Source organism: Lynx rufus, unplaced genomic scaffold (genome assembly GCF_022079265.1).
Source record: "Lynx rufus isolate CCGP_SWC_20201006 ecotype Redwood Valley unplaced genomic scaffold, mLynRuf1.p SCAF_3, whole genome shotgun sequence".
Taxonomy (NCBI): domain Eukaryota; kingdom Metazoa; phylum Chordata; class Mammalia; order Carnivora; family Felidae; genus Lynx; species Lynx rufus.
In genome coordinates, this window is record NW_025814845.1 from 140809628 (window position 1) to 140826693 (window position 17066).

Below are 17066 nucleotides of genomic sequence, written 5' to 3' on the forward strand. Positions count from 1 at the left end.
AATATTGCATACATTTTCTGAATACATAACTAATATTTTATTTTATAGATATATGTTAATTTATTATTAATGACCATTTAATATTTGTTTATTAGGCAGTTTGAAAATATCAGTATCTTAAACAAAGCTGCAGAGAAATCCTTTATAAATATAAATATAAATATAAATGTAAATATAAATATACTTTTGCATGCTTGTGCCATTGTACCTATAGGAAAAATTATTGAAAATCAAATTAATGGAAAATGTAAATACATCCAGACTGAATTAATTTATGTCGCTAGTTAGCTGTGTTCTACATATCATCTTTTGCACACATTAAAAAGGCTTCATAGGAAAAGGTTTTGCAAGTCCAAATTTACCATTTATTTAGCATCTACTTCTCACGTATCAAAGGCATAAGTATCATAAACTAAAGAATATTACTTGGTAAAATAGTCACGAAAGTATATGATGAAAATTATATATAATTTTAAGGATAAGAGAAAACTACTATTTTATCCCCTGATAAAGCATATGTAGAAAATATAGGTTCATTTCTGTGTTACCATTTGGCAAATGCCCTACCTAAGGTTCTAAATGTTTATAAATTTTAGTTCGGGAATATCTGGCCCTGCATTGGAACAGGAAGAAAATATCCAACTCCAAAGCACTGCATTTAGTCCTTTTTGGATTTTTTTAGAAATATGAAGTGATGCAGTCTAGGTTGGCTGTCCCACATCGAATATAACCAGAATCATGATGATTGAGGGCTGTTTCAACTTAAATATTTGTGTATGAAGCAGAAGGGTGGCTAAGATCATCTTACATAAATTGGTAACATGTAGAGATTTCTTATTTATATGATCAATTAAAAACCATTTCAGGAAATAGGTTCATGCATTTAATTTGATTGATTGGCAAAATAACTTGACATTATAACTTGTTTTCTCAAGTTATATCCTGTTAAGTCTAAATAAAAATATTCTCTCTTTCTTGCTACCCTGTGATAGTCTTAGACTTGCATATAAGTCTTACTGATCAATTAAATGACATAATACTTTAAATAATGATATTTTAAAATAACATAATAACATCAAGGCATTCAAATAGGAAAAAAAGAAGTAAAATTATCTCTTTTCAGAGATGACAAAATCTTTTACGTGAACTCTAAAAAAAATTAGCAAAAGAACTGATCAAATTGATAAATGAATTCTCCAAAGTCAAAGGTACAAATTCAACACACAAAAAAATCAGTTGCCCTTTCTCACTGGAAAACTTATAATAAAGATATTGCTCTTCTGAATGCGAATGTTATTTAAAAAACAAGATGAAGATATTGGATTTAAATTAAAATGTTTATGGTTATTACATTAAAAATAGAAGGCCGGGTTTCAAAGTGACTTAATATTATACCCTTTATTTTTACTAACATCGACAACAAAATTTGTGAGAATAATTCTTTAATGTTATATGTAAATGATCATTCTTATTTTGAAATCTGCATGTGTGTGTGTGTGTGTGTGTGTGTGTGTGTGTGTGTGTAGTACATGCCAAAGAAAAGTTGGGATGTCCTGCTCTTAATGGACATAAGATTACAGTACAGAATGAACTTAAGTTCAGATTTTAAAAGGAAATCAATGCATATTTATGAATTACAATCAGTTATATTTAGGTATAAACATTTGGAATCAACAAAATATGTATTTTTGTTAAAGCTCAAATTTTCCAGTCCCTTTTTGTTATTATTATCTTTGGAGTACAATGTGCTTATATTTTTAACCATATCTGTATTCTCGAGCTTTAAAAGCCCAAACAGGATTCCATTCTCAATCTCTTTATATATCAGTGATATCAGTATTTACTGAGTACTTAGTTTAAAAATGATCATCTTGGGGCGCCTGGGTGGCTCAGTCGGTGGAGCATCCGACTTTGGCTCAGGTCATGATCTCACGGTCCATTAGTTCGAGCCCTGCGTCGGGCTCTGTGCTGACAGCTCAGAGCCCGGAGCCTGCTTCAGATTCTGTGTCTCCCTCTCTGTCTCTGCCCCTTCCCTGCTCATGCTCTGTCTCTCTCTGTCTCAAAAATAAATTAAAAAAAAAACATTAAAAAAAATGATCATCTTTCTCAACTGAAATGCCCATTCGATTTTCTTATCAATTTGTAATATAAGAACTTTAACCCATATGTCATAGCATTATAGCAGGAAATTCCTGGTGTCACAGACTACCTATGATGAATAAAACTGGATCTTGTGGATTTACAGGTCAAGGTTGGCAGGAGAAAGAAGAACAGTGAATCAAGTTGTCTACTTGATGGTGTATAAATTAGAGGTACTCCATAACAAAGTGGCTCTCTTTGTGAAATGTTCCACATGCATAAATCATATGAAACCACTACATATCCTATTGTGGGGAAAAAAGGGACATTAGTGGGGGAGTATTAGTTTCTCCAAGAAAATGATGTTTAAATCGTGGCTTGTGATTCCCTGCATCTTTTGAATCATTAGAACAATCTGGTTGTGGACAAACCTATTATTTGTGTGAGTATAATTTGTCAGTTCAACCTTTGACCTCACACAGGATGGAATCTCAATAAAAGACACGATAGAATTCAAGCTAAAAAGAGTTCCAGTGATACAAAGAAGATCATTATGTAATGCTAAAGCCAACGGATTACAGTAAAGTTGCAAGAGTTTATATCTATCCACAAAATAACACAGAAACTTTCTTATGTAAAGCAGGAATGATGAGAAATTGGGGATAAATAAGTAGAAACAAAAATTATACCAATTCTAGATCAATTTAAAACACGATTATCAGTCCAGGACAAGTCAAATGGACATATTTTTTTTATTATTTTTTAAAATTATTTTTAACATTTATTCATTTTTGAGAGAGAGAGAGAGAGAGACAGAGAGAGAGCAGGGGAAGGGCAGAGAGAGAAGGAGACATAGAATCTGAAGCCGCCTCCAGGATGTGAGCTGTCAGCACAGAGTCTGACGTGGGACTTGAACCCATGAGCTGTGACTAAATTTAAAGAAAGCAGAGAGAAAGGAATAGAAAAAAATTACAGTAAGTGGGAGACCTGGAGGGCCATGTCTAGGAATAGACATGCTCTAGGAATAGAGACATAGACTAAGTCTTACACAACCTCAATCCATGTTAGCTTAATCTCTGATCCACCCTGATCTGTGTCAAGCCAGCTGATCATTCCACATGGCTTGCGGAAGAAAGAGGGAACCATCTCTGGTAGAAAAAAAACATCATTGAGGGTTTCTAAACTCTGTGTGTGTGTGTGTGTGTGTGTGTGTGTGTTTGCGTGTATATTTATACATAAAAATCTGACATTTAATAAAAATTTCTAGACATGTGAAGCACCAAGATAGTGATTATTCCAATATTGGTCTTGGAAGACAAGAACTGTAAAATACTAGTTGTTGACACTTTTAAGATAGATGTACAAAATGAAAAAAAAATGGAATCCGTTAAGTAATTTTAAGAGTCATTCAAAATTAAAATCTACAATATGTGAATTCAAAAACTCAATGGCTGGCTATAACGGCATACTGGACAGGGCAGAAGATGGGATCGGTGAACTAAACTTCGAAACAGGTCAATAGAAAAGATGTAAACCAAAGTACAGCACTTACGACATTCTCTGTTTTGTGAAAGGACTCACAAAAACCTCCATATAGCTTATTCATATAAAGATAAAGCTGCTAGTGCAGCAGGAGAAAGAAATGGCAAGTAACAATTGATGGTTACAACAACTTCCAGGTCAAGCCTTTCAAGGGTCCTTTCCAAATTGTACAGGATGCACTTCACTGAATTAAGAACCATCTATATATATGCACACTATCATAGTTACAGTGAAATCTGAACACAAGATTACCGGAGTGTCTTCTTTGCTCTACTATTCCTGTTTGGCTAAAACCAGGCTACGTAATTGTTTATACCACCTGCAAACCAACAACCCATTTATCCCTGTACAATGTACACAAGCTAGTATAAAATGTTTGCATGGAAGTTTTCAACTTTAAAGCACATTATAAATTACTAGCTAGTATATCTCACTCATCCTTATCTTGACCACAGGACTGTCACCAGCCTTTCAGTTTTCCCCAGAGAGAATGATAAGAGCTTTCCCATTTTACCTGTGAAGTTAACTCTATGCTTATAAAGATATTTTAAAGCAACAAGAAAAATGTAGGGTATGAAAATCATGTGAGCCTTGATATCTATCTATCTATCTATCTATCTATCTATCTATCATCTACATACCTCTCTATCAACCATGTATTTATCTATCATCTATCTATCTCCAGGATGAGAGAAGAGAAAAATGGAGCAGAAGTACTAAAAAAGATATTGGCCAAATTTTCCCAGGAATAGTGAAAAGCATCACACTAAAGTTCTACAGGTTCAAGAAACTTATTAAACTTTGGGGCGCCTGGGTGGCGCAGTCGGTTAAGCGTCCGACTTCAGCCAGGTCACGATCTCGCAGCCTGTGAGTTCGAGCCCCGCGTCGGGCTCTGGGCTGATGGCTCGGAGCCTGGAGCCTGTTTCCGATTCTGTGTCTCCCTCTCTCTCTGCCCCTCCCCCGTTCATGCTCTGTCTCTCTCTGTCCCAAAAATAAATAAAAAAAAACCGCTGAAAAAAAAAATTAAAAAAAAAAAAAGAAACTTATTAAACTTCAATAGAACAAGTACACACATACATATATAAATAAACAATAAAAAGTGACTATAACAAAAAAATTAAAAGCACACTAGAAAATATTATAGTGAAACTGTGGAAAATGAGAAACTTCAAAGAAGTGCCTTCTAGAGTACACAGAATGAAACATTGTAAGTACACACACACACAAAAAGATATCTAGTAGCCAAGTAAAAATATTCTTAAAAAATGAAGGTGGAAACAAAAGTTTTCATGCAAGCAAACACTGCCCATTTATTTTTAGCAGATCTACTCTAAAAGAAATACTAAATGGTGTAACTTGGGAAGAAGAAAAGTAAGACCAAAGGAAATATGTAAATGTCACTAGAAAAGGTAAAGGTAAAATGATAAAAATGTAACAGAAAAGGTAAAAAGTGTAAATATTTAGAAATAATTGTTGACTGACAATGTAACGATAGTAATGCTTTGTGGAGTTAAAAAATAGTTACAATTCACTGCAACAGGAATGCAAAAATGGAATGGAATAAGTGGAATTAAAGATTTTAATAGCAAGAAATGTCTGGAAATTAGCAAAAGCAATAGTTTTCATTGGATTCAAATAAGGTAAGGAAACATGTTTAATCCCAAAGGTAATCAGCAAAAGAATGCATGAAATGACAGAATAAAAAGTAAATGAATTTTAAAAAATATTTGTTCACTCCAAAACAATGAGGGGAGAAAAAAGAGAAAACATTCGGTAAAATGAAAGGTATTTGTCCAATATAACATAATTATTTTAAATGTATAAGTGCTAAATTAGCCGCATGGAATCAAAACAAAACAAAACAGAAAGAAAAATAAAATACTTCTATGCTGTTTACAAGAGACCAAATGCTTCCAATAAACAGCAATATTCTCTCCATTCTTTTTATGAGGCTTGAATATAACTTGATATCAGAATCTGAAAAGGAAATTTTTAAGTGTTCTCATAATGTAGACAAAAATAATTAAATATTAGTGCATTGGATTGGAAGGTAATCATAAGTGGAGTTTATTCCAGGAAAGTCAAAATATATTATCATTGGAAAAGATTAAGTGGGGTTTATGCCACAAAGGCAGGAGTGGTTTATTATTAAGAATGAATAAACCAATAGCAGTTTAATATAATTTTTATCATATTAAAAATATATAGGACAAAACTAGAACAAATAATTGCAAAATTTATATGGAACCATAAAGACCCTAAATAGCCAAAGCAATTTTGAAAAAGAAAAGCAAAGCTGGATGCAACATAATTCCAAACTTCAAATTATATTACAAAGCTGTAGTGATCAACAGTATGATCACTACTTTGTAGTGATCAACAAAAATACACACATAGATCAATAGAATACAATAAACAACTCAGAAATAAACTCACAATAATATGGTCAATTGATATTTGATAAAGAAGAAAAAAATATCCAGTGGGAAAAAGACAGTCTCTTCAATAAATGGTGTTGGGAAAACAGGTCAGCTACATGCAAAAGAATGAAACTGGATTACTTTCTTACACAATACACAAAAATAAACTCAAAATGGATTAAACATCTAAATGTGAGACCTGAAACCATAAAAATCCTAGAAGAGAACACGGGCAGTGTCTTGGACATTAGCCATAGCACCATGTTTCTAGCTATGTCTCCTGAGGCAAGGGGAATAAAAGCAAAAATAAATTATAGGGACTATAATAAAAAGCTTATATAAAAAGCTTCTGTACAGGGAAGTAATCAATTAACAAGACTAAAAGGCAACCTACAGAATGGGAGAAGACATTTGCAAATCATGCATTGGATACAGGGTTAGTATCCAAAATCTATAAAGAATTTATCAGTCTTGACACCCAAACAAACAATCCAGCTAAGAAATGGACAAAACGCATGAATAGACACTATTCTAAAGAAGATATCCAGATGGCTAACAGACACATGAAAAGATGTTCAATGTCACTCTTCATCAGGGAAATACAAGTCAAAACTACAATGAGATATCACCTCATATGTGTCAGAATGGCTAAAATAAACAATACAGGAAACAACAGGCAGTGGTGAGAATGCAAATAAAGGGGAACACTTTTACCCTGTTGGTGGGAATGCCGACTGGTGATGCTACTCTGGAAAACTGTTCCTCCAAAAGTTAAAAATAAAACTACCAGAAGATCCAGCAACTACACTACTTGGTATTTACCCAAAGGATAAAAAAAATCTTGATTCAAAAGGACACATGGCAAATTATGGAGGAACTCAAATGTCCATTGATTGATGAATGGATAAAGAAGTGGTAATGTTATATATAAAATGGAATATTACTCAGCCATCAAAAATAATGAAATCTTGCCATTTGGAAGGACATGAATGGAGCTACAATGTATAATGCTAAGTGAAATAAGTCAGTAAGAACAAGACAAATACTATATGATTTCACTCATATTTGGAATTTAAGAAATGAGGCAGATGAACATGGGGGGGGGACAGAGAAGCAAACCATAAAAGAGATGCTCAACTACAGAGAACAAACTGAGGGTTGCTGCAGGGGAGGTAGGTGAGGGGATGGGTTAAATGAGTGATGGGCATTAAGGGGGGCACTTTTGTTGAGCACCAGGTGTTGTATGTAAGTGATGAATCACTAAATTCTATACCTGAAATTAATGTTACACTGTATGTTATGTAACTGGAATGTAAATAAAAATTTGGGAAAAATATAATAAATGAAAATAAAAAATTCAGTTTGTGAATATATCAGTTTTCCCAAACTAATATATAGATTTAGTATAATCTTAATCAAAATTCCAGTAGAAATTGTGTAAATTATCAGACTCACTCTAAAATCATATGATAATTCAAAGAGCTTAGCATATCCAAGGTAATCTTGAGCAAGAAGAACATTTTGGAGGACTTACATTATCATACATTAAGACTCATTATAAAATAAATAGCATGGTGGCAAAATTGATACAAGTGTAGAAAAATCAACTAAGGGAGCAGAAGGGAGAATTTACAAAGAAACACACACAAACAAAGGGTTCAGTGCATTGGAAAAAGTGACTTTTCAAAGGTGGTTCCGGGTTAATTGGATCAGTACATGGAAAAACTATGTTTTGAAACCTAACAAACAATTAATGCCCAATATATTCCAGATGTCCAAGTGAAAGGTAAAATTATGAAATTACCAGAGAGTATTAAATATGCCAAATACATTGCTGTACCTGTTCCTTCTCACTTCAGGGCCTGCACCAATTTTTGTAAATAACATGTACTTAATAAATATTGTTTCATGAATGAATACAATAATTTAACTCAGAATATAAATTATCACATTCTGTCTTTGTAGAAAATATCTGTCTCTAACTATAACATTAGTACTTTTTTTTCTGTAGATATCTCAACTCTGTGTTATTTGATGAGATAAACCATCCATTTTAGCTATTTCATTAATGATATAATGAATGCAAAAGATAGCAATTTTCTTTTAAATTATATACTAATTGCATTACAATGGCTTAGTAGAAAAATATTAATGTTGTTGCAAATGCTGTCATTTTTATTTATTGCTATTCATCTAAGAGGCATTCAGGAAAGTTGTATTTTCCTGATCTAGAAAATTCTTCATTTTCCCGTCCATCTTCACCATCCAAAGAACTCTATCATAATTATCCTTTCTTGAATAACATTCAAGGATATGATTTTTGCTTCCTTCCCTTAACTCATTTGTTTTCTATACTTGTTGGTCACTTATCAAACACTGCTTTCTATTGTCAATTGCAGTATTAATATGTGTGATTCCAAACACATTTTAAACCTCTTTGGTGGAAGTAGAAATCATTCCTACCTCCACCAAATAATCCAGCATTATATTTTGAACATAGCAAGTGTTCAATTAAAATAATTTGATTGATTGGTTACAAAGATGGATCAGTTTCTCTAGAAACTAATATATGAAAAAATTCTTAAAATATTAAGAATAATATCTCTTAAAGGTAGAGTATAAAGTTATACTGAACTTCCGAATAATGGGAGTAAAAAAAAAAGATTGGGTTTCAAGAACAAAAATAAAATCTATTGGAAAATAAAACTACTTACTAATCCTTCAGAGACTGTGAAATGCTAAAATATTTTGAAAAATCTAATCTACTTCGTCTAGTTTCTGACAATTTCTGAAGAGACAGAGACATCAGATCTGATAGGTCTCATCAACCACCTAGTTGCTAAGCAACTAATCACTAAGTTGGAAGTAAAGTGCTTTGTTCATAGGCGCTATAGAATATGACTTCCCTTGAATTATTCCAGTAATGCAATTATACAGAAATCAAAAATAAAGAAAGATAAAATACAGATAATCCTCTAATGCTAAACTCAAATTACTGACCTTTGAAAAGCTCATTTCTTCAGCATAGACACAAGTACCTAACGACTTTACCCATTTCATAGGAGACATTTTTCACTTCAGAAGTACTTCACAAGTAATAAGAGCATTAAGAAAATAATATGAGTGATAAATTGTTTAAAAGAAAATAGAAAATCTTCCCTCTTTCTCCATCTCTGTACTTTCATTTTATGTACTAAAATAGTATGGCTAAAATTAAAAGTTTTCAAACTATTATCACTGTCATATCCAATTTAAGTGACTTAAAATTTCATTTATGATAAAACAAGTTCCTCAAAGTAGTGAGAACTAAAAAGTATATGAGTCATATCAAATAGTTTGTTAAAACCCACTGGGTACCTCTTACTGACTAGTTGCAATTAAATTTTTCTTATAAGCATACAGTCTTATGGAGAAATAAGAGAACATTCATACTAAAGAGAATAATAAAATAACAGAAAGGTAAGATAATTTCTACATTGTCGAATAGAGACTATATGTAAAAACAGATTCTGTACTATAAGAGATCTACATTGGTTTTTAGTAGTAATTGACAGGCAAGTAGGGAAAAATCACAAGCATACAGTCTCTGGGTTTGGGGCACCTGGGTGGCTCAGTAAGTTCGTGATTATGGCTCAGGTCATGATCTCACAGTCAAGAAATCTATCCTATGTCAGGCTGGCGCTGGGTATGAAGACTGATTCTCTCTCTCCTGCTCCCTCTGGCCCTCCCCTGCAACACACACACACACACACACACACACAGAGTTTCTGGGTTTAGGGCAAAAGACAGATGATTTAAACCTATGTAGAGACGTACACTTTTAAAAAAATTTTTAACATTTATTTATTTTTTTAGTAATCTCTGTACCCAACTGGAGGCTTGAATGCATGACCTTGAGATCAAGAGTCACTTGCTCGTCCAACTGAACCAGCCAGGCAATCTGAGAAGTAAACTCTTGAAGTCTTGAGATATATTCTTTCTCTACTGTTATAAATTTTAAGGAGACACAGATGGTGACTCTCTACAAATTTACGACAGCCTGAAATAATCTAGCCAAGTGTTAGTAAATGGTTATAAATGTCATGATTTGTTTCTGCTTTCAGATTTTCCCCAGAGCATTCTACATACATATGTTTGATATATGACACTTAGCAAACTTCCATGGAAAATGAATATGAATTGTATCCTTCCATTTTGAGTGTGATTTATAATGTTTATTTTCATTACAATTTACTCATGGCTTTAAAAGTTAGATTATTTTACTACTGATAGAGTCACCGACAGCTACACAGAACAGAAAGAAAGGTGAGAATAAGTAAAAGTATAATATCTTTCATATCAAGTATCAATTATTGTTCAAGGAAAGTTTTATAGAGGTTAAATTTTTAATTTAATTTCTAAAGTTGTTTTTTTAATTTAACAAAAAAGCTAAATTACATGTGACATTTCTTTTATAAACTTACCATTTGGACATTTCAATATCTAAAAATTACGAATTAGTGTCCCACTGTGGGGATTTAATTCACATATTCACTATCATATCAACACTTTATAAATGCCTCTGAGCATATTTTTAATGCTTCATATGTTTTTTTGAACGTGTTTCCCCTAGAAAAAAATTCCCTTCATATTTCCCTGTAGATCCCATGCACACAATCTTAGGTCATTTCTCTAACATTACATTTATTATTTCTTATAAATATGATGTATGATGTATGTCATTGTATGGTGATGTCATTAAAGTTTTTTTATTCATTGATGTTTTCTTAATATTTGGAATTCATTCAAACATTTCTACCTTTCTTTGCCTATGATTTGGTTTTCACTTTGTATTTTGTATAAATATTTTATTTTATTTTATTTTTAATTTTAATTTTTAGAAAGAAAGGGCATGAAAAGGAGAAGGGCAGAGAGAGAGAGAGAGAGAGAGAGAGAATGAGAATCTTAAGCAGGTTCCACACTCAGTGCAGAGCCCAACACAGGGCTCAGTCCCAGAATCCTGGGATCATGACCTGAGCCAAAATCAAGAGTCAGATGCTCAACAGACTGAGCCACCCAGGTGCCCCTACATAAATATTTTAAACATTTTTTAAAAAGTTTTTAACATGCATTTATTTTTGAGAGAGAGAGACAGAGCGTGAGTGGGGGAGGAGCAGAGAGAGAGGGAGACACAGAATGTGAAGCAGGCTACAGTCTCTGAGCTGTCTACACAGAGCCTGACACGGGGCCCAAACCCACAAGCTGAGAGATCATGACCTGAGCCAAATTCAGACGCTTAACCAACTGAGCCACCAACGCACCCCTAAATATTTTAATTCATTTCTAAGTTGGCAAGTGAAAATCAGTCAAAATAATTAATAGGCTAGTAAACTAGGAATGATTTCCATTTTTTACTCAGAATACATTTTTTCTTTTATCGCTAAAATTAGAGTACCAGTGTGAGGCATTTTTGCAATTATCCAAGTTTGAATTTCTCTTTTTATTCACAAATCTAAGAATAAACCTTTAGCAGACATATTTATCCATTAGGTAAAGCATATTTCACCTGCTCAACAGGATTACCTTCAACTATATAAATTCTAGGTTTGGATTCAGATACCTTTGATTACATTTTAACAAAACTACATCTTAGTTCACAAAGTGAAGATTTTACAAAAGGAAGGAAAAGCATGTCATTATTAGTTTCTTATTATATCTGGGGGAAAATGTATGTTTTAAGGAGTGAGAAGTTAGCACATTAAATAGAAGACTTCATTTGTGGTTTTGAAGAAATTCTCATATTTGAAAAATATCTAATGAGTCATTTCCTCTATTGCCATTGAAAATTTAAATTTAGAATTTTAGGTCCTTTTTGTTTTCTTACCTAAAGGAAGACAATATTATTCAAGAGAGATAGTATTCCCCAAATTAAAAAAAAATTGACAAGCTAAAGCCAAAGAGAATGAACACTCTAAAACCTGAATTGTGGCAGACAGATTGGGATCTATATATTATTTATTTTGATTGAAATAAAATGAACAGCACCAGCTGTTTGTGAAGAGGTGCATATTATAGCTCACAATACCCTTAGGTATTGTTTATCTGGCTTTATTTGTATCACCCTGAAGTAAATATTCTCATTCCCATTTTCTAGGTGATAATATGTCTTTTTTTAATTTTTTTTAATTTTTATTCAAAAAAAAATTTTAACGTGTATTCATTTTTGAGAGGCAGAGAGAGAGTGTGAATGGGGGAGGGCAGAGAGAGGGAGACACAGAATCCGAAGCAGGCTCCAGGCTCTGAGCTGTCAGCACAGAAGCCAATGCAAGGCTCGAAATCACAGACCGTGAGATCAGACGCGACCTGATGTCAGACGCTTTAACCGGCTGAGTCCCCCGGGCGCCCCTAGGTGGTGATATGTGTTGAGTCAAATCATTTGTACAAGATTCCTCAGAAAGTCTTGGAATTGACAACTATTTTTCGGCCAAAGTGTTATTTATCCAGCTGAAGATCTTTGAGATCCTACATGAAGCCAAATGCAGTTGTGATTTGAGAAGTGTAAAAACTGTTTTCATCCCCTCAATGGCATAGAATTTTATTTTCCGGTGACCAAGGAGAACACTTGAAAGTTATTTGTCTTCGTATGTAATTATTCTACTGGTAAACAGTTTTATCCCCCTAAAAAATGCTCACAGTTCTGAAACTTCCACAGATAAATCTAATTTCATTTGTCGTTCACAATTTCTGAACATATTTCACGACACAAGTATTTGCATTATTTTCCAAAGACATAAGACTCTTAACCTAAAGAATGAAAGAATCTTACATTTTATTCCAGAAATATGGTATAGTATTATCTTTGACCTTTGGTTTATAAGAGCTTGGAATGCATTAAGTGTAATTTTGGGGGTAATAAGATGTTTTAGGGAATAAATTCTTCAAGACATTTCTTCCAGTAGGTAATTTAATATTACACCAAGGAAGTGGCTTAGTGTTTTATAGTTGGATATCTGCTTTCATCTTACACCTCAGGCAACACATCCTTAGTTATGAATATTTCAGATGCCCTTTCTATTTCTATAAACTCATCAAAACTTTGACCCTTGACACAAAAGCATCTGTCAAAGAGGTCAAATAGCAAATCCTCAATGAGGATTATAGCAAAAGAACAAAAGAAACTCCTTTAGCAAGCAGAGCAATTGACTCCAATTTTGCAGAACAAATTGAATGAAACAAGAATTCATATGGGACTATTTTTTTAAGTTTATTTATTTAGAGAGAGAGAGAGAGTACAAGCAGGGAAAGGGCAGAGAGAGGGAGGAAGACAGAGAGAATCCCAAACAAGCTCGACGCTGAGAGTGCCCCAATGTGGGGCTAGAACCAATGAACCATGAGGTCATGACCTGAGCCAAAATCAAGAGTTAAATGCTCAAATCTGAGCCATCAGGTGCCCCTCATATGGGACTACTATAGAATAAATGTCTGTATTCTTTCAAAATTCCAACATTGAAGCCCTCATTTGGAAATGGGGCCTCTCAGGAAATAATGAAGGTTAAATGAGGTCATGAGGGTAGGTCAATTATTCAACAAATGTAGTGTCCTCATAAGGAGAGACACCAGAGTACTCATTCTCTTTCTTGCACTGAGGAAAGGCCATGGTGAGGACACAGAAGAAAAAGGTAGCCACTTATATACAAACTAGGAAGAGAGTTTTCACCAGACATTGAATTAGCCAGAACCTTGATCTTGAATTTACAGTTTCCAGAACTGTGAGAAAATGAATTTTTTTGTTTAAGTCACCCAGGCTATGATATTTTGCTATGACAGCTTAAAGGACTAATATAGGGACTGTATTAATAAAAGATATGGTAAGTAAAGACAACTTTGAATGAGTACATAATGCAAAATCTTTAAATTCTGCTATTAATGTTAAGGTCATACGATTAAGAAAAAGGTGTATTAATAGGATCAAATATATTCTGGCACACACCAAAAAGCTTGTAAGTTAGATACATTTAGAGGAAATTTTCTTATTAACACAAGTTAAGTATTATCCCTAATTCTTAAGGAAGAAGTATCACACCATTAAATGAATACTGATCTCGTACTAAAATGTCATTGTAGTCATTCTTATCTAAATTTTTTTCATTAAACACCTAATTAATAAATTAAATTATCCATAATGAATTCTTACATAAAGGGAACTGAACTGGATGGAAATCAACTAAATGTTGCAATCAAAATTCTTCAGTTCAAAGTTGACAAAATCATGTGCTTAGCTCCCTTTTGTATGCACATGTGCGTACCCACCCCCCCCACACACACACACTTACAAAATCAATCCAAATTATGCTTATTTTAACTTTGGATTCTAAAAATTTCACTGGTGTGACTAAGTCAATATCACATGAGTATTTGTCTGCTCTGTGAACCCATGAAGCTAAAAGAGAAAATTCTTGCCAAAATGGTTAGTCAGTAACTAACTATAGGAAACAAAACAGTTGGTCAGACGTTTTTTTAAACATGACTTTAATGAGTCATTTTATCCGACCTTGTCTGACAGCTGTCAACTGTTAATGGCACATATGCAATTAAATAAAATTACAGACTATAAATTGCTTAAAGAAATGAAAAGGCATTCCTCTGTAAAAAGCTATTAGTGGTACAGTCCTGGTACTTCTTACAAGTTTGCATTACTTTCAAGATAAAGTTTGGGTTCATATAATGAAAATACTATAAAGGAAAAATTGTCAATAATGTCATACTAATCATGGGTGCATTAGTCAGGTATGGGTGCACTAGTAGCAATTAAACTTAATCAATTCTTAATTTTATTCTTCTCTGAAGATTAACAGATAAAGTAACATCAAGGAAAAATAAAGAGGCTGCCTTCAAGAGAGATTTTTTTTAATGTTTTATTTAAATTTGAGAGAGAGTGCAAGCAGGGGAGGAACACAGAGGGAGACAGAAGATCTGAAGCAGGCTCTGTGATGTCAGCACAGAGCTGGATGTGGGGCTTGAACTCATGAACCCTGAGATGATGACGTGAGCTGAAGTCAGGCACTTAACGGACTGAATCACCCAGGCACCCTCAATAGCGATCTTTTATAATCTGAATTCAACTTGGTGTAAAGGCTACACCTTGAGACTTTTCTGTAAAGGGCTGAGAGTAAATAGGTTAGGTGTTTTGCATCATATAGTCTCTATTTCGACTACTCAACTGTATCTTGGTAAAAGAGGACATAGATAATGTGTAAAGAAATGGATATTGTCATATGCCAATGAAACTATTTACAAAACACGTAGAAATATAGATTTGGACCATGCCTTAGTTCATACCTTCCCTCCTGAAGGAACAGAGGATCAAATTTAGCAAGATCTACTTACTTTAGTGACAAGGGGCTGGAGAATTGGGATGATACAAATTTGGTAAAAGATAATTGGTCATTATTGAAGAGGAAGAGTAAAGTTTAGTCCAGTATGATATCAGTCATTCGAAAGGATCCAAAGACAAGAGGAAAAAGCTGTGGAATCTTCACCTCCCTTCTATCAACGTCTTGAAAAACTTGCAAGTATGGAATTCCTAAGAGACTCCATATTCAATGTAAAACTCTAGGTACAGGAGACATTTATAAGTGAAACAAGAAACATTGGGAGCACTCATCAAAGCTACCATTTCAGACCTCTTCCTTGGCTTTGTTTCTTTTGGACTCTGGCCTTCCATTGTCTACCACGCTCTCATTTGCTCCTTTCACAGCTTTGTTCTTTTGTTCATAGGCTTGATGCCTACTCTGTATACATATTCACTAACTGGATTTACCTTTTCAAAAACCCATCCTCTTCAGCTCCTAAAACCCGGGGTTATAATTTATACCTATAGAAAGAAGTGGTCATCCCCAAACAGACCCCACAGAACCAGAAAATGAAAAAGCAAAAGAATACAGAAGTGTCCTTTTTTAAAAAAAAAATTTAAATATTTATTTATATTGACAGAGAGAGAGAGAGACAGACAGACAGACCATAAGCAGGGGAGGGGCAGACAGAGAGGGAGACACAGAATCTGAAGCAGGCTCCAGGCTCTGAGCTGTCAGCACAGATCCCGACACCACGAGGCTCTAATTCACAAACCTTGAAAGGTGACCTGAGCCGAAGTTGGACGTTTAACCGACTGAGCCATCCAGGCACCCTGAGAACACAGACGTTTCTTACAAGTACTGTACCAATTCATTCACTGAAAGGAAATACTCAAGAGAAGCTGAGAAATAACATCAGAGTCTCTATATATTTGTAGATTATTCTTTAAAAGCAAATATATGATCTGTGTCCATTTAATATTGCAAATTAAATCATTGTCAATAAATGTTTTAGTTACATTTATAAGATATCAAAAAGAAAAGTGCTGAGCAGAGGTGACTTGATGGCTCATTTGGTTAATTGATCTCGGTTCATGAGATCGAGCCCCTCGTCTGGGTCTCTGATGACAGAGGGGAGCCTGCCTGAGATTCTCTCAATCTCTCTCTCTCTCTCTCTCTCTGCCTCCTTGCCACTCACACTCTCTCTCTCTCTCAAAAATAAATAAGTAAATGTTAAAAAAAAAAGTGCTGTGTAAAAAAATTAAAATCCTGCAACCAATAAGATTCCATTAAAAAAAAAAAAAACTAGCTGTTTTATCTTTCCAGAACAAATAGTGCCTTTTTCTAAATTCTTCCTTAGCCAGAAATATTGTCTTCTTAGTCTACACCCTACAAATGCTTACATGGCAAACAAACCATAAAGACTACAAAAAGGGGGCGCCTGGGTGGCTCAGTCAGTTAAGCGGCCGACTTGGGCTCAGGTCATGATCTCGCAGTCCCTGAGTTCGAGCCCCGCGTCAGGCTCTGTGCTGACAGCTCAGAGCCTGGAGCCTGTTTCAGATTCTGTGTCTCCCTCTCTCTGACCCTCCCCCATTCATGCTCTGTCTCTCTCTGTCTCAAAAATAAATAAACGTTAAAAAAATTTTAAAAAAAGACTACAAAAAGGACATAAATATGATTTTTTTTAGCTTCC